This window comes from Empidonax traillii, unplaced genomic scaffold, assembly GCF_003031625.1.
Source record: "Empidonax traillii isolate 1590-97213 ecotype Southwest subspecies unplaced genomic scaffold, ASM303162v1 scaffold237:size1322474, whole genome shotgun sequence".
Classification (NCBI taxonomy): domain Eukaryota; kingdom Metazoa; phylum Chordata; class Aves; order Passeriformes; family Tyrannidae; genus Empidonax; species Empidonax traillii.
The window spans coordinates 485586-505004 of record NW_020955430.1 but is presented as its reverse complement, the minus strand read 5'-3'; the positions used below and the strand labels follow the sequence as shown (position 1 = coordinate 505004).

The 19419-nt window shown below is 43.7% G+C and overlaps 1 long non-coding RNA gene across 1 annotated transcript; it reads left to right on the top strand.

Moving 5' to 3' along the window:
- The first annotated feature begins 3067 nt into the window (after positions 1–3067).
- Positions 3068–16028, top strand: LOC114059676. Its single transcript, XR_003571713.1, has 4 exons — positions 3068–3078; positions 8176–8178; positions 12258–12262; positions 15921–16028. It is a non-coding gene; the product is annotated as an uncharacterized LOC114059676 (long non-coding RNA).
- The last annotated feature ends 3391 nt before the right edge of the window (positions 16029–19419 follow it).

Below are 19419 nucleotides of genomic sequence, written 5' to 3'. Positions count from 1 at the left end.
AAATTACCCATATTCACCAAGGAAATAACTGTGTCCTGAAAATTTGGGATGAAGAAATATCTCATCTAATAAACAACACTCATCTCTGCAAAAAAAAAAAAAAAAATAGCCCACTGATGCATTGCATTATTTCAATGTAAGATTATAAATGCTGTCCCCACATTATGGGAAAGAAACATCATTTCAGGTCTCCAAGAGCCAGGATGTTGCAGCAATGCCTGCAAATAGTCCTCCTACTCAGTGAACTGGGAGCTCTGAAAAAAACACAACTCGGTATATAAGAGACTTTGTCTGTACTCTGAGTATTTTTTGAAGCTCCCTTGCTTGGCACTAGTAGATAGCAAGAAACTTAATTAACACCAGCAGCTGCAGTAATCCTCAGAGACTTTGACCCTGGAGTTGATGTAACTGCTTATCATACACCAACAAGCTGATCAGACTTCTCACAAAAACTACCGCAGAAGAACAAGAAACCCAAGAGGAAAACAAAAATGTGTGACACATGTAAAGCCACTGCTGAAGTGTAGAACTTCAGATAGGGGCAGAGCTGCAGAAGACCAGGTACGTCAGTCTCAGTTGATGCAACTCCGTGTTTCTGTAACCCCTGGGAAAGAACTGGCTTGGGAAATGCTTGACAGAGAAAATGTGTGTTCTGACAAGTTCATCTTGAGAAAACACTGCACTCAGGCTCTTGGGACATAGGTGGGAACTAACTTACAATGTCAGGGGATGCTCGTTGTGGTAAATGAACCATCAACAGTGGCAGGAAACAGCTTTGAAAAAGCCAGGCGCTCGTTCCAAGTATGAGGCACAGAGCTAAGAATGTGATCTGGTCACAATTCTTTTAAATCTCGATATCAAACTGCCTTCCAGTCCAGAAACAATAATAGATTTTGCTCAGTTGCTTGCTCTGCTGATACCACCTCATCACTTGCAACACATAAAGCGCAAGTGATGGCTTTGCTGCTGCAGTCGCTATCCTTTACAGCAGTAGTTCTATGTTATATGCTATAAGATTAACCTGCAAGCATTCATTGAGAGTCTCTTAATGCAAATAACCCACATCTTGCAGTCATTCCATGGAAAATATTACATTTGCAAAAAGATACAGGGCTTTAAAACGTTGTCACAGCTTGCAGTCTATGAATGAAACATTTTTCTAAGTCAGCCTTGTCATATAAAGCAGACACAACATTCAAGGAAACAGCAGGCTGCCACTGGCAGTTTTAGAAGTAACAAAAATAGGAAAATTTTCCTTGATGCAAGACTAGAGAGGAGGAGAATTCTGCTGAAATCACCATCACTGTGCATGCAGTAAAGGTGATGAATGGCAACTGCACTTGTAACCAAAGCATACCCTGACTTACTAAACAGAGTGCTGCAGAGATCACCCAGCTGGCACAGAGAGGATTTTTGTGTGGCACATGGAATGTGGGAGAGGGCCCACTTCCCACTCTGGGATTGGGAAGACACAGCCTGACTTCTCACACCTGGGATGCCACCACAGCAAAAGGCGCCGTGGTTGGCAGTGATCCTCCCTGTCCACTGGTGTTTGGGATGTGCTCTGACATCCCTGGTCCTTACAGAAGTCTAGGATTCAGTTCTTCCTTCTGGCCTTCACAGGGCTTTCTGCGGGCTCCATCCCCCAGAACTGACCACTGCTGTTTTGCAAAAGCCACACCTCTAAGTGTTTGATCACCTAACCCCAGAAAAGCCCCAAGACCACAGCAATTCTCGAAGCTGCAATGACTGCATCTGCTAGTGGGGAAAAAGCAATTACTCAAACCACACTAATGGCAGAATATTCAAGCTGAATATTTAAGGAATTTTAGAAGCTTATCAGGGATCTCAGTTTTGTGACTTGTTTTCAAATTTCCTCCTTAAGTCATGTGTCAAAAAAAAAAAAAAAAAGGCAAATAAAGAATGAAAAAGATATACAAAATATTATTTCACTCAGCAGTAAAGTGAAACAATGCAATGGAAGACTAATTTCCCCTCAGAGCATGCTGAGTGATGACACAAATACTCATTTCAAAAGATGCAAAAGGCATTGTGCCCCAAAAGATGGAGCATGATTATGAGCTTAATGGGTTGTTTAACTTGACAAAGTGCCAGTTTCTAAATAGAAACTGTGCTTTAAATATTTAATCACATTTTGAACAGTCTCCCATTTTTTCCTTGCCTAAAAACAGACAACAAAAAAATTACATTTTTCTTTAAGCATCCAAAAATGTTGATAGAGTAATTAAGCAGGAGGAGGAAGATTTAGTTAAAATTGAAGCCTATTTGGGTGCCTTATAGTCAAAGCAGTGAAGCTTCAGCGCAGATTCCAGCCCCTTATCAAACTACCCCACCCAATAATGGGATTTGCCTGTGCCTTCTGACTTTCCAATGGCTTACACACGTCAGGGTCTTTTCCCTTGCATCCCCGTGGATCCAGTGCCTCACACCAAGCATCAGCGTGGTACCATTACCACAGCCTGGTGTCTGCATCAATATTTCATTCCCTTCTCATCTGCAGCCCCCCAGGCAGTTCAGGACATCCCCCGGTTGTCTTCTCTTCTGCCCACATGAACATGGAAAAATCTATGTATTTCTATCGAAAGATACTGCAAATGCTTAAAAGAACCAGAAAGGAGATGCAAACATTCCTGTTGGAACCCAGGCCAAGGCCATTTGCCACCTTGAAAAGGACAAGGTAAAAGGAAGATGGCAAGAAGGTCTGAGGGCCCCTCCAAAGGTGCCCAGACACTGTGGGAGCAACGAGCTGATGGCACAGGAAAGGCTCCTGGTTGCTTTAGCTTTAAGCCCACCAGGGCTTGATCACCCACCCTGACAGGTCCACACTCACGATGTCCCTCTGTTGTCCCCTGTCAGACTCTGGCCAAGGACCCAGGTACATCGCAGCAGCCCAGCTCCAAAACCCAAGAAGTTTTTTCTTATCCCAATATTCCTCTGTGCCCTCTCCAGTCGCCACCTCCCATGAGAGAGAAAAGCTGCTGTCCTTTTTTTTTTTTGCTGTTATGCCAAGGCCACAGCATTGCACTTTGAAAGAAGGAAACGCCTTTATGGCTGGAGGTTTTATGTCCCAATGACAGATTGCAGATCCCTGACTGCAGCAAGCCAGCACCCCCAGCACGTACCTCCAGCCCCAGCCCAGCAGAGCAGGGATGGGAACAACCCCTCTGGCAGCCACAGGGTTCAGCTTTTTGCAGAGTTGGGTCCTTGGCAGCCAGGAACAAATTAACATTCAAGTGAGTCTGTTTGGATAACAGAAAATGCAAAAACTCCACATGGCAAGTGATCCCTTTTAGAGCAGCATTACAAGCCTGGCAGCGGTCCAACTGGCACAGTAGCTCTGAACAGCGAGCACACACCACTTAGCTGGTGATGTGTAAAGGGCACCTCTTAACAATTCCTGCCTTGAAAAACTGTCTTGTGAAATTCTCGAGCTCGGGTTGTATTCAGACATCACCCAAATCAGCTGTATATCATTCAGAGCAGCTATTAGTTCCAGGCTCTAAATAAATCTAGCATCTGTGTCACTCACCAGCAGTAACAGTGTGACACTTCTCTTTTCAGTTTGCCTGTTTCCCCTTCTTTTTGGCACAGACGGCTAGTTGATGAAGTTATGGATACTTCCTAGAGGACTGGTTTTGCACCCTTCATTGTTTTAGCTGTCAGAAGCTCTCTGTGTCAGAAGCTATAAAACCCACTGCATCTCCATCTGTAGACTAAACTTTCCCAAAACCTCCCTTTTCCAATCCCATTTTCACTAATGCCCTCACCAGATCAAACTCCACAGTCAGCTATCCAAGGTGTGGCATTCCTTTGTTTTATCACAAGCAACCAACCCAACCTCCAGCAGCAGTTTATTTTCTCTGAAAACAGGTGATGATTGGGATTTGGGACAAATTCAAATATCATTGCTATCAAAGGGCTGTGGAGCCCCACAAGAGCACCCTGCCATTTCCAGAGGAATGAGAAAGAGCTAACATGCATGGGCAGAGATGTCACTCACTCACCCACTCAGGTGTAAGTATGCAGTTGAGGAGAGCAGCTCTGGAGACCTCCAACCCCTGGAGCACATGGACAGAGTGAACCACCATTATTCAGAAATGCTGCTGGGAGTCAAGGAACTCCAAGCAAGGAAACTGAAAGCACGTTCTTCTGTAGGTCAGGTTATACTTACACTCACCATATTGATACCAGCAAGGTTTCCTGCAGGATAAATTCCTGATTTGTGTGACCTGGAGAGGCAAAATCTTCCCCTCATGGTTTTTTTTTCTTTTTTTTTTTTTTTTTTTTTGCCACTCTTTGTCTTGCTGGGACCTTTTTCACTTCTGATCTCGTTGCTTCTATTCTGGGGCCCATTATTTTCTCTTGGCTTGCAGCTATCCTGACAACAGCCAATTTACAAGATCAAAAATGGAATGTAAATGAAAAACCTCAAAACTAACAACTAGCAACCTGAACAAAAGAAAAAGTCTAATGAAGCAACTATATGCAAATAAGCAAAATACTGAACTACCTTACTGTGCTGGTCTGATCGAGGCTAACGGGAACATGTTGGGAACAGCCAGAATCACTGCTGTTGCTAGACATTAAAGCTCAGGAGGAAAGTTTATTGCAAGAGCTGTTTAGGAGTGGATTTAGAGCACAGAGAGGGTCACACAGGGTGGTGTCACTGAGAGGACACCCAGGTCTGGGTACACACAACCAATGCAGAAGCCACTCTGCTGGGCTGGGGAAGACTGGGCTCCTGTGGAGGGCTGGCTGCACCACCTCCCAGAGATGGATTTTCTCCTGGGAGCATATTTGAGCTTATTTAGCTAAGTGCATCAAAAGTAAAAAATACTAGATAAAAACATCAAGAAATGTAAGACAAAATTAGTTAGGATAAAACCTGTCTGATGGGTGGCATTATAAATACCTAGGAATAATCACAGCCCACCCAAGACTATTTTCAAAGGAAAGTAGCTCAGCTTTGATGCCTTTGCAGTCCAAGGACTTTGTCTCTTTGCTTAAACTCCTTCCATTGTGTTTCATGTTTTCTCAGGGGGAAACACAGGCATCAGAAAAACACCCTTTTTAAATAGGCTGCAGCTGAAGAGATGGTTTCATCTTCCGTGCAGAGATAAGAAGTGCTTTGCTTTTCAAGAGGTTGAAGTAAACAAAAAATCAGCAATCAAGGGATTCAAAGTGCCCAAAGAGTCTTCACTCACTGCTTGTCAGTGCTGAACAAGTTCTATTAAAACCAAGAAATTCAAACCAAGTCTCAACCCCAGAATCTCAACAGACGTTCAGGCTGCCCTGTCTGGCTATTAGAAAAAGAAACAACGTAACAAAGAAGAGATGCTGAAGTGTACTTTCCCCCAGGCAAACAAAAATAAAAGCTCTGTGAAAGTCACATGCAAGACCTGCACCCTGTGGAGCGCAGTGAGAACACTGCTCGTGCTCACCACTCCATCTCTGCTCCACGCAGTCCTGGGTGTTGATACATCAGGAGCCCCAGGGCTTTGCTTCCTCCTGTGAGGGTGGATGTTTGCCTCCATTCCCCTGCTCCAGATGCATCTTTCATCTCCCTTGTGAGCTCTGACCATGGCTCACCCTTCTGTCCTACCCTCCTCACGGTGGTGGAGTTCTGCTCCTGCCCCTCCAGTGTCACTACTTTCTCCCACATGCCCTGACCATCACCACAGCCCTGCCAGGGAGGTGGCAGAGCTGACAGCACATCCTCAGGGCCACAGGTGCCACCCTGCCCACAGAAGTCTCCAGCCTCTGGCCCTGTGGAGCGCTCAGACAATTCTCAGTAGCCCTCCCACAAACCGCCAGCATCAGGTTGGAGGCCACACATGGGTGAAGAGGCAGGGTGATGACACTCCAGGGCTCAGGGGCAGCACTCAAACACTCAAGCAAGGAGCAGACTGTCTTTTAGGAAGCACTGCACATACCTGGTCGGGGGCCAGAAATGCACTGGCCACAACACTAACTTAGCAGCAGCAGACAGTTCTGCAGGGAGCCTGCAGACAAGCTCCTGCGTAAATCACAGAGGCTCAGGCAGGGTGAGGGACCCCATCCACGAGGTTCAGGGCAGTGAGGTGCCATTTCCCAAGCAAGGAAGGGATGCAGACAGCAGTAGGGACAGCACAGCACTGGGAGCAGCACACTGGGAGGAGGTGGTATCTCAGAGATCTGCCTGCCATCCCTCTGCTCCTGGCAGAGATGGACTCTGGTTGCTGAAGTCCAGAATTTGTGTTTTACCCTTTGCATTTTCCTTAGGCTGGCCATATTCTTATTTTCTTCATGGAAACACAGCACCCAGGTTTGTCCCTTCTCCTCACACTGCTTCCACATCCCTTCTGAGTTTGTATCTCAGACAAACCTAAGCCACTGCTGCAGACTTACAAGCCACTGCATCCAGACAGTCTTGGGAAAGCAGCAGATGGATACAATCCTCTCACAGCTGTAACACAAAGGCTACAGTTTAAATCAAGCACTGCTTTATCATTCACCACAGAATCTACTTCACATCTTCAGGCAACTCAGATTTCAGGTTTCTGCAATAATCAGATGGACTTTGATATTTTTCATGATCAAATGGATGTGTCATGCAGGGCCCTTTTAGATAAAGGGACTTACAATAAAAATGTTGTTTCTAGTCCTGTAAATGATGCCATTATTTAAAATAGGAGAGTCACTAGCAAACCTTTGTCAGTCAGCATTTAATGAACAAGAACCCAAGAAAAGGACTACCACAATCATCTGCTGTGGTAATTTTACCTTTTCTAAGTGAATGAAAAATAAAGTGACAACAATTATCTGAGATTTCAACTGTGGCCCTCCCACAATTAGTTGATGCTATAGTTAGTTTCCTTTGACTGCACAGACGACAAGAGGAGGCCACCCTGGGGTGCAGCACCACATGCCTTGTAAAGGCAAAGAGAAAAGAGAGGCAGTTTTACCTACCTCAGGATGTGGGTACAGCTATTTTGGAGACAAGGACCAGATCTTGTCTTCACCAGCATCAGTGAGCTCCACTGAAGCGCCACCAGGTCAAACCTGGTGTGTCAGCCAGAACAAAAATATCAGCTCCATCAGTAATCTGTGGCCAGTGCCAGTCCTCTGGGTGGCAGGCAGGCCCATGCTGGCCCAGAAACACTGCAAAGCTCCCCAAAATACCCAGAGGAACAAGAACATCCCCTTCCAGCAGCACAGGACTCTGCTCAGCTGGAAAGGGGTCAGTGAAGGGTGTCTCCTGCTCAGTTGTGGCACCTGTGATACAACATGAATTAAAGGTGACTACACTGCTGTCTCCTAGGAGTGCCACCATGGTTATCGAGGCTGTGATGCTGCAGCCAGCAGGGCACTGAAACACTCCAGACTTCTGCTCTGCAGTGAAGTCTATAAACCCAGTGACCTGACACTCTTTGACAGACAGAGGAGAAGACATCCAGCATATTGAAGCTGTTAGCAAGAGCCAGGGAACAACAAACAGCATCGTGATACGAAATTAAATTGAAATGCAATAAAAGTCCCACACGGGAAAATATGCAGATCAATCTGAACTTTGTCACTTTGCTGAATTACAGCATGCTTGGTGACAGGGACTGCTTTTCAACTGGAAAGTAACAGATTTTTCTCTCTGATGTTGCTGGAATCTGGACATAAAAAGCAGTTTTCTTGGGAAGTGACAATACAAAGTGGAAATACAATAGAACTTCTGGAGGACGTTGCTTCCTTTCATTCAAAGGGACATTGGTTTTAAGGAGAATTGAAGTTTTAATCAAAGATCTTTCTCATGTTTGTCAAAAGCGGGGAAAAGTGACAACCGCTTGTTGGCTGTTGGCTCACGCTGAGCCAACCCTTTGAATATTATTCCAGTTGATTAAATTTGCATTGCTAATAGGGGAGAAGCCATATGCCTCGCACACCTGTAGAATGGAGCTCTGGGTTGTGAAAGGTTATTAACACACTATTGTGTTCTGGCCAGGAAGGGTTTTTTCAGAGCAGGATGAAGAGCTGCTGGGGGTGCAGAGAGTCCCCTGTTGCTGCTCCCCTTCCACACTGTGCAGGTGCTCCCTGCATGGCTCACCCCACAGCCAAGTGTAGCAGCAGGAGAGAGGAGAAACCTGCCTTTTCCTGGAAAAAAGCCTTTCAGCTTTAGCAGGGAAGTGTGTATCAGGGCAGCATGAAATCTCACCTAAAAAAAGAAAGAAAAAAAAAAAAAAAAGAGCATGCAAGGGATTTAAATCTTACAGAATGGCTTATAAAGGTAATGGAAATGCTGTCCTCTCTCTGGCTTCAGCTTAGTTTTAAGTGTCTTGGGTGAAACTGAGGGGTTTGTTTTTCCTGTTGTCCAGTTAAGGATTTTGTCATCACTAGAGATTGCTTAAATCATTGCTTTCTCCTTCAGGTTATATTCAAAAAATTAAACAGACTACTCCTACTCCCCTTAAGACTTTGCAGAGGGATTTTATCCTGATTAAAGCATTAAAAATTAATGCCACTCAGACAAGTCCCTTTGGATTCTACAGACTGCAGCTATTGCCTGTCTCCTCCAGGTATTCCAGTCGACATTATCTGTAATTAACATTACATGTCTTAGCCACTGGCTTTTTGTCAGAGAATTTTCAGTGGTGTAATTGGGAGCCAGTCCTGCCTCCTGTGAAAACCAGCCTCAAATGCCAGGCAGATCTAGTCTTGCCCTCTTTCTGGCGTGCAGCCTTATTAGCAGTGAAGCAAACACTATATTGAGACAATTTAGTGTGCATGTAACTTTCCAGACCGTGGATTCTGCTAGGAATCAGCTCCTGATACTCCCTCCCACGCCTGCCATACCCAGGCTCAGAGACATCATTTGCTTTTTCCACTTAGAAGCTGCTGCCTGGGGAGAGGACAAAGCATTCCAGGAAACCCAGTTGAGCTCTGTGTTCCATACAGGTGGGAATGTGTTTGGTCTCAGGATGGAAAATCTATCAGGAACTCCCATCCACCACAGAAAGAGCCCTGGGCAAGCATTACTTTCACCAGTTACCAACCCCACCAACCCAGCCTCAGCATTTGGGAATTACAAGTTTCACTCTCCCCTGAATTTCCAGAACTTTATTGGGCTAATTGAGAACCCTTTGAGGACAACCAGGCATAGAAGTTCTTCACAGCAATGTTGCAGAAAGGGTGATAAAGAGACAGAAATACGAGCTGGTGTTTGCTCATGGGTACGTGTGTACATTCTCCGTATTCCATGGGTAAATTTGGACAGCCAGAAGGACATGGAAGCCTGAATGCACTTTTTCCTGAAGCATGCTGATAAATCTTGATGCCTAAGAGAGGATCCAGCAGGACAAACACTGCATCAAACAATTCAAATGGTGTGGGATGGAGAAGCCATTGGCACAGGCAGCCTTAAGAGACAGATATCAAGGCACAAACATCCCTTTAGGAACAAAGGCGAGCCCTCCTCAGCCACACTGCACTGCAAGCTCAAGAACACGTGGTGTGTGAGCACGCAGAGCTCTGCTCTCTAACTTGGAGAGGACCTTGAAGGCTCTGTTTAAATTTAATTTATAGACAGGAAACCCAAAGTTTCTTAAAAGAGCACATCAATAAATTAGCATCAAATTTTGCTGCCTTGTCAAGGATTAGCAGTTTTAATCCATTTCAAGTATGAACTGGGAATTAGAAAATAGTGCTGAGATATTAATAACAAGTAGTTCAGTGTGTGCCCTTAATTTGCTTAAATTTAAAAGGGCTGGTAGGAATTTTTATGCAGTGGAGCTGAGCAGAGAGAATAAAAATATCTTAATGGCACAACATACCTAGAGCTTCTGGGCTAAAATTCTGGTTTTCTATTGCTTTCTACATCAGACATTTGGTGGCTGAACCTGTTAGTAGCTGAGGTGTATATCAAGAGTACCTGAGGTTTATATCAAGAGGAATTGAGTCAGGATAACTAACTGCTGTGGACAGAAGTAAACAACTGGGATTTGGCTGCAGACTGCACCTTCAACTTTTACCTTTAAACCAAAGCATCCTATCTTGCTCCTCTGAATTTATCAGCAGGCTTCCCAGTTTGACAAACTAATCAATTGACTAACTAGTCAGCTAACTTTAGTCACAAAGGCTACAAAGCCCTGTTTTCCAGAAGGGGATGGATATGGTATCTCTACAGCATAAATAACTAAAAGGGGTCTACATTTTAAATTGGAGGTGGGTCTGAAACAGACATTCTCATATGGCATGAAAACAATTGTTTGCATCCATGCAATGCCCCCTCTTTAGTCAAAATGGGCATTTAAACATGGAATGTAAGGACCCCTATATTTGCACACATTAATACTATTAATGCAGAGTGTGTCTGCATGACTTACAGTATACACAAGGATAAAAAAGTGAAATCCTACACATAAATCAACTTAAAGGCAAGAAGATTGATCTGGGGTTAAGACACTAGCCTTGGGATTGGAAAACCAGGGCTCACCTCTTTCCTCTGTAGCTAAATGCTCTCACAAATGAGTCCTGCAGGATCCTGCAACCCACTTGTCCTGCAATAAAACAAGGTTAGAGAAATGTTGTAGTCCAGTCCAGAGGTTGTTGCAAGGGTCAGCACTTCCTAGACTGGGAAAATTCAGCTATGAGTATTGAACAAAGGATAAAAAATTATTCATTTCATATGCAGATTATTTTCTCAGGAAAACATTTTCACGGGGCAATATACACCCAGGCTCAGGAGATTAGTTTTCTCCAAACTTCATCAGATTTTAGCCTTGGCAGCTTGACCGCTCACAGATTAGACACTGGCACTCCCCATTTGGGATCTCCACACCAGCCTTTGTGGAAATTTGTAAGATGATTTTTTTCTCCCAGCAATGTGAAAGGAGTCACTTTTCCCCATCTCTTTAAAATCGACATACAATTTCCAATTAGTTTAATCAATTAAGTGCTACAAAAAACCCACACTGGGAAAGAGAAACTGTGCTTTACTTGCTAATGTAACAAAGCCAGTAGGAGAGACTGCAAACATACTTCTCCATGAGCTGCAGTGAGCCAGCCCTGCATGCCCAGGAGCAGCAGCATCGATTCTCCTCCTGTTCCTCCTTGCCCAGTTGGTTCCTGCCCTCCCAACTCCAGACACTACAACAGTCCATGCTGAGATCTGTATAACAAAAGTGGCATTTTGGGTCCTCTGAAAAAAAAAAAAATAGAAAAAAAGGGCCACTCAAATCTTTTACAAGCCTGGAATCATTTGCAAAATCACTCTCCTGGTGCGATATCATACTATACGCATAATACACCCCCTTGCATATATCCATCCACACACATACTGGTTGGGGATAAGCTTCAGAGCCTGTGTTAATCCATGTTTGGTCTGTGGGTGAGCAGCAAACACTGCAGGACCAAGACCTAGAGGTCTGCCTAAGGTCTCCTTGTAAATCCTTGTGCCACTGACAGTTGCTGTCTCCAGCCTTTCCCCTCCTCTTTCCATCAGCAACTGAGAAGGCAACTGAAGATGTGCTTGAATAATCAGAAATTGCCTGTTAGACCCCATAGGACAGAATATCAGGGTCAGCCCATGCAGAGGGTACTCACACACCCCTTAATGCACTTGCATCCTCTCTTTGGACATGGGAGCCTCAAGGCCAAGTGCTGTGCTTCCAAAAGCAGAACAGGTGGGGATGAAGAAGGTAAGATAAACCAAAGGGCTTTTTAACTGATTGTCAGCACCTTAGGGATAAAATTAACATACCCCAGGTTGTTTGGAGAATGCCCACAAAGCCTGCTCTCCAGCACAGCCCCATATATCATCAATTTAATGGGTGTTAATGGCCTGGTGCCTTCAAAGCTTGTCAGTGAGCACAGATGTTTCCTTTTTGACAAACCACTTTGATCATTTATGCTACTAGTTATTTTTAAGTCAGAAAATGTCATATTAATTGTTTGAAATGTGCTGTACAACAAGGCATGGTATTGTTGATTACCTCCCCTAAACTTCTGCAAAACAACAAGCAAAAGTTTGGTCCAGTTATGTAAAAGGGAAATGGTCTTAAGTAAAATTTTCCTGATAATTTAAGGGAGTTTTCTTCTGCTAAAATTAAAGATATCTGTAGTGTTTCCTACCAACCACTACATATGTTTGGCTAGGACATCTGAGGCTAAGATGAAGGAAATCCCAAAAACATTAGGAAATACAGAAAGAAAATTGTTAGGATGATATTTGTCCTCAGTTTGACCTTATTTTGGAATAGGCCATAATAAAGTGAAAGTAAATGTTTCAAAATAAAGATGCAGATTTTAATTTCCGCTAATTAAAAAAAGTAGCTGTAAACAGTCTATTTAAATTAAACAGCTTTGAATAAATGTGGGGAGGAGGTCCATCCCACCTCCTCCTCTCCTTTGTAACAGGTCAGATCAGCTTACTGCACTTCCAAGTTGTTGACGTTATCCCAGAAGTAATCATGTTGCTGTCTAGCCAGGGAAGATTGATGTCTATCTGTGCTGACAGACATGCTGATGCCTCTTCTCCTTAGGTTCCCAAGGTTATGGTTTGACAGTCAATTAAAAAGTTCTCTCTTCCCTGACAAACTGTTGGGCTCCACTGACTTCCTCCACCCCTTCTCTTCCTATAAAACACCTCCACTTTCTCCCCTTGATCATGGGGATTTTATTGGAACCCTGTTTCAGCAGCCTGGTTTTGGATGACTTTCTTCAAGCTCTTCTGTACCATGGAGGAGCACCATGGCACCCACAACTGTGCACCTCTCACACCTCCTGCCAAGGCGACAGAGGAACACAAACCTCACAGCTGCTCTCACTCACGCAGTCCCAGCCACCCACCACAGAACTGCTGTTTCCCTCCTGCCTACACCAAACCCTGCCAGAGAGGGAGCAAGGGGGGTCCATAGCCAGGGTACTGCCCTTGCCCCTTCCCGCTGGTCACTGCAGCACGTGGCAGAGTTGATTGCCACCTGTAGCGGGATGCAAGAGAGCTAACCCAGACAGCATGGGAGATGTCAAAGTTGCACATTCCCAGCTTCATTCTTCTACCTGTAGATGGCATGGATATACCTTGCTATCTCGAGCAGCTCTTCACTTCTGCTCCCTTGCTTAGTAAGCAGCATTCTAGAGATCAGCACTTTTAATTATGAAGTACTATCTAGTGGGGGAAAGTAACTCCCACCGGATGATGCAGAACACCTATATCAAGCATCTGCTTGGAACACCAATGCTTTTAAGGGCATTGAAAGTAATACTCAAATAAGAAACAGCTATGGGGACTGTTGCACTTGGCTTTGCAATGATGCCTTTATGCAGTGAATATTTCCCACAGCAAACGGAGTTGCCCACAGAGAGAAAAACCAAACCCAACACAGTTCCAAGGAAACAATCAGCTGTCTGAGCAACATCCAAGCTACACAAAGTGTAGGACTATGCTTGTGAACTTCATCCACTGAGACATCCCTCAGCAAATACTACTGCCGAGACAAGCTGTAGGAGGCTGCTCTCAGGAGAAGCCGCCTATCTGGCTAAATATGCAACCATGCCTGTAGCTTTAGGCTGCTTATGCAAAAAGTATTTAATTCCCTCAAGGTTCAGAACAGTGCTGAGTGAGAATGACAGGAAAAGTCAAAATCCTAGCAAGTGCGACTGCAAGAAAAATGAGGTACCCTTGCATTCCCGTAACTCCCAGTAACCCTCCCTCCATAATTTAACCAACTAAACATCTTTGTAAGTCAGATCCATAGCATTTTCCTCTCGGTAATCCTGAAAAGTTTATCCTTAATCTTAACTAAAAAACACTTTGATTTTTTTTCCCCAAAACCTTGCATCTGACTAAAATGAGAGATTTACTCCATGCAGAAAGCAAATCTCAAACAGAACTTAATACCTTCAGATGAGAAACCCCGCAGAAGTGACTCTGTGTCTGCAGGGAGCTGGAGGTTATCTGTAAAAACCTGCTTGCTGCAATGACTCTCCTCTACAGAAAAATAATAATGATATTAATTTGGGGCATTTTGTTTAGCTGCACCGTTCAGAAGCCATTCCTGCAAAGGCTTCTCACATGGTGCCATTAGCACCTACTTGCAATGCACCAAATTAAGTGTGTAGGCAGGACTGTGGAGAAGTGAAGTCAAAATAATTCTTATGTGCCGCTACCTAGGACACTGCTTAGACGACACAACAGAAATCCTGCACATAGCTTAATACTTCTCACAGTCATTTCAGTAAGACACCAGAATTTCCCTCTATACTTAGAACACCAAACAGCTTCAGGTCCCCTCAACGTCTGACTTGGACAAGTAACCTCATCTTAGAGCAACAGCTGTTTGCTGAGAGTGTATCCTTATTTTACCTCTCCCCCTACCTGAGGGCAGCTCTGCTAGTCATTGCAGAACATATAAATCACATACCCTTTTGGAAATGAAAAAGCATTCCAAATCTGGGCTGACTTTAGACCGTGGACATGCCAGAAGTTAGAAGAATTAAGTTGGCGAAGAAACAATAAGCATTAAATCATGCCTGCATTAGGAACAAGGGCTCACTCTGAAAGAGCTATTACTGTGTTGTTCTATTTCCTGCCTCTTTTTCGAGTTGAGGAAGGGGGCAAAAATGACATTAAAAAATGATACAGGGGATGATATTTAAACAGTAGCTTTCGCATTTTGAGCTTTGAAAACATCCGTACTCTTCAATGGGTTTGAGAGATGCTAACCTTCATTCTTAAGTGACTGAGAAGATATCTTGTTCACATTCATAAAAACCCTGATTTACTCTGGGGCATGAACCATAATGGACTCTGTTTATTCTTTAAGGAAGACAAAATGAAGCAACTAGCAATGCAATTAACTTCCTTCTAATGAATAAGAAAACCTAAAGACAATTTCTCGGAATGTGAAAAGATATTACATGTATTTAGAGCCCTGTATCAAAATTCAACCTTGTTTAGAATAGAAAGCCACATGGGGAAATGGGACTTGAGCACAACACCTCTTTAAAGACCTGTGAAATATTCAGGGCTGTTTTTCAGCCAGCTAAGATGTTTCAGTTCAAATTAGAACATTACACAACAGTGCCAGAAGCAGAGTTTTGTCTTGTGTACCTAGACTTCATATCGATTTAATCAAGATAAATTGGTACTGTCATATAATTTACTGTATCTGAGGGTTCCATAAACATCTCCAGCTTGTGTTATGCTATGCAAATTATTAAATGAACATAGAAATGAAGACAAGCCTCTCCAAGATGTTCTAAGTACTGAAAAAGAGTAATTAAATTTCATCTCAGCTCTGTATTTTGATACTTAATTTGTCAACTTTTAACACCAAAACAATCCCCCCCCCCCCCATATTTATAAATCATACTCAGTCTCTAATTCTGTCCCTCCTAAAGATAAGTAATTGCACAGGCCATAGTCCTCTGCATTCATTTAGCTGAGAACTGGGTCCTGGCTTTATTTTTAATCTCAGTTATCATTGTTTCCATATTGCCTCCCTCTCTGCAAGAAAATACCCATCCTAATCTGTCTGTCCAAAGGGATCGCCTTTTTTGCTCCCCTGCCCTCAGTTTCTTACAACCATTCCAGTTCTATTGGACTGGATTTTGTGAAGAACATCTGCTTTTCTGGAGGACACACTGTGCTTCATCTGAAAACATCCAATAAAGATAACTGCACGGCTACCTGGGAGACTGGAGCCAACACCCTCCAGGCACCTTCACTGGGAATATTGCCAATTAGGGTCTTGCAGCTTTTTGTCCGTGGTCCTGTGCACTTCTCAGCACTGCTGTCACATTTCCCACGCATCTTGCAGCACTGGCAGGGTGCTGTTATAAGAAAGCCGACTATCAGTGCTAATCTCTCTGAAAGCTGAACACACACATGGGATGCAGAGGTGTCTCACCTTGCACAAACACATGAGGAGTAGGCATACAGGCTCTTTAGGAAGGACAGGCAGGGGGAGGAGGAGAGGGTGTTGCTCTCTGTGTCAGTGACCAGCTGGAGTGCAAGGAGTTCTGCCTGGGGATGGATAAGGAACTTTTTTCTAAATTGGAGAAATATGGATTTGATGGATGGGATCGGTCTGGTGGAAGGTGTCCCTGCCCATGACAATGGAGGTAGAACTAGATGATCTTTAAGGTCTCTTCCAACCTGAAGCACTCTATGAGATTCTGTGATTACTTCCGATACTGGATCCACTGCAAGTGGAAACGTCATCTCTTCTATCCTGCAGTCCCATCCCAAAGCTCACATTTTAAATATGTTTGGCCAAGTTGTCCTATCATTCCCCTAACGCAACTGCAAAAAAATTGTTGTTGTTTTTTCTTAAATGACACTATTTTTAGTAAGGTACAGGGAGTCCTTTGGGTTCAGCCATTCCCCACTGATGCACGTTTTTCCACCCTCAGTGCAGTTATATCAAAACAACACAAGTGCTAAGGGCACAGAGGGGTCTTGACTGCTTAGGGGGAGCCAAGCTGTAACACATTTTCTTCTTAGACACACTCAGTTATTGTGCCTTGTGATGTTTACAGCTGTACACACAGGGCTACCCTGGGGTTTCTGAAGGGCTTGACCAGTGAGGCCAAGGCAGCTATTTACCAGGGGCCTACACAAGGGAGGTAGTCCACCCCTGGTGCCTCTTTCTGGACTCTTAATGCCACAGAGGTGACTCTTATTACAGTCAAATTTATTCCAATATCTAAGCCTAAGTAAATTTGTGGGAAACCAAATAGCAGTAATTGTCTCCTCAACCATCAGCTGAGTCAAAGTCTTCCCTGAAATTAATGATCTAAAAATCTCCCAAACCCAGCAAGAGGCTGCTGTGAAGAAATAACATTTACTTTTAGGGAGTTTTAATGGAAAAAAATGGCAGAACTTGGAACACAAACACCCTTGAAAAGTTGATAAGCTGGAGTTCCCAGAAAAATAAGAGCTTAGAAAAACTGCCTAGAGAAAGCTGACATTGGCATTGATCACTAATACTCCAAATCAAGGGACAGCTGTGAAGTTCATGAGTCTTGGAGAATATTCCTTGCACAAGGGTCTGTAGAATTAGACTTTGCTAAAAATGCATTTAATTGCACCTGATCATTACTGGGTCTGACATCAGAATCCTTTGGCCGAAGAGAGATAACTACAGGCAACAGTTATTATTCCACTCCCTCTGACACCCACTAGAATCCTTTAGCATTGACTTCTGACAAAGCTTGGAATGCTGTGGGTGTTCCAGAGGGCTGGAAAGAAATAGATGGCCAGAATAAGCAGATGGACATGAAACTAATAGTCTTGCATGAACCCCAAGCAAAATCACAGAAAGGCTAATATGCTACACAAATACAAAAGAATGAAAAGATAACACAAATGAGTGTCCCATCAAGCTAACTGTTGAGAAACTGTCAGCTATGGCTAATAAAGATCACCATGTTGGTTCAACACCTTTTTCACTTTAAGTGAGTGACTTTAGGACTCCTTGTGTTGCATGGCATTATGGTTTAAGATCAGTATAGATGCATCAATGTAGATCAAAGTTAATTGAAAGACCAATAACTGATAAATCACAAGAAGCAGTTGCAAAGCCATAAACCCACTCACACTGTGAGTTGAATTCAGGGAAGTCACTCTTGATTCCCCAGTGAAAAGGAGTTTTACACAGAAACAGACATCCCCAGCTGGCAGGACGCAGTAGCCTCATTAGGTCTGTGAGCTCCAGGCCAAAGAACTAATTTCATATTAGATCTAAAATTAAGATATCATGCCTAAATATCTTGGTACCTGACCCAATCCTTCTGCAGAGCAGTGGACACTCTCTCCCAGCTGTGCTGCCAAGGGAGAAACTTCTGTAGAGTCTCATTTCCAGGTTTATAAACTAGAAAAAAAAAGGCAAGCAATTTTCTGACCATACCCAAATGTCTGAATTGCAGCTTTCACAGTAATTTCTTGATCCGCTATGAATGTATTTGCTACTCATGTGAGTGTTAACACAGCAGGAATAATAATCCTATCCCAACCAAAACTGCTGCTTCTCATTTGCAAAAGGGCTGATGGACAGAACTGAACATGCCTCCTGACTGCCAAAGCTGCATGACACACTGTCCTTCCACCTTAAAAAAAAAAAAAACAAACAAAACCCCACAAAAAAAACCCAAAACCAACAAACAAAAAACCAAAACCAACCAAAGAAAAAACAATAAGACCACCTCAAGGATTTATACAGATTTATACTGCTACTCAGTTAAATGCTGTGCTGGATTCTCCCCACAGCTGCTTTGTGTAGAACCATCCAGAAGCACCCAGAACCAACCAGGAGTCTTTACACAACACGGGAGCTCATTTGTCCAGGAGGCTTTAGAGCCCAGGTCAGACCTGTTCCTCACACACAAGTGTGTCCCCATCCCAAATGGGACAGGCATCACAAGGCAGAGTGGCTGCCTGCAGAGTTGTCTCTGAGATCCTCAGGAGGAGGCACTGTGCAGATTGCAAGACCAGACCTGTCAAGAGCACATTTGAGCTTTAGAGGTACACAGTTTTACAGGGGGAAAACATCTGGGGCTAGTAAAGGTTCAGATAATAACTCATTGCTGTCCTTTCCTTGTCTTGCCCACACTAAAATTCCACTGGAAGCTGAGAGTAAATTCAAGAAGCCCCCAAGGAAGAACCAGTTTTACCAAAAGAAGGTGATCTGTTAAATCTGGTTAAAATTTTTGAAAAGTAGCAATTCCTGGCCTGGAGCAATTTTACACCTAGCCTGGAGGCTCACATCCTTGATCACAGCAGGACAGCACAGTGGTAGTTTTTTTAGAAAACACAGGGAATCATGTAATCCTGCCTCAGCAGGGAACAAAGATGAGCCATGCAAGCACAATCTCTTGGACACCAACTGATACTCCACACACATCTGTCCAGCACACCCCTTATGGCAGTAGCCCTCTGTCCCCACCTTCATCTGGCAACTGGCCTTTACCAAGAAGTCCTGATGATTCTGCAGCTCCTGCACTACATCCAAATCTGGAAGATGACATTTTCTTTAAGCGTAGTCCTGATAGAAACAAAGCCCATTTTATTTACCAACAGCAACTAAAGAGGCAGGAGTCAGAGCCACTACTGTGGAAGAAAGCAAATTCAGCACACAACTTCAATTACTTGGGTTAGACAGCCAATTTCCATTACTGCTAATGGGATTTATGCATCTGTTTGGCTAAGCATGGTACTGGAAAACCGTGCCTCGTTCTGACCCCATACGTTTTTCTTCCCCATATGGCTTTAAAGGAATAGGGTAAAATGCAAATAAAATTAATGCTGTGTTAATCATTGCCTTAGCTTTGGGTCATTAGCAACGCCTCTGCTTCTCTGGAGTTGTGCATTTTATTTTCAATAGACACCTCACCCCACTCAGTGATGAAACCATTGTCCCTGCTCTGGGTTTA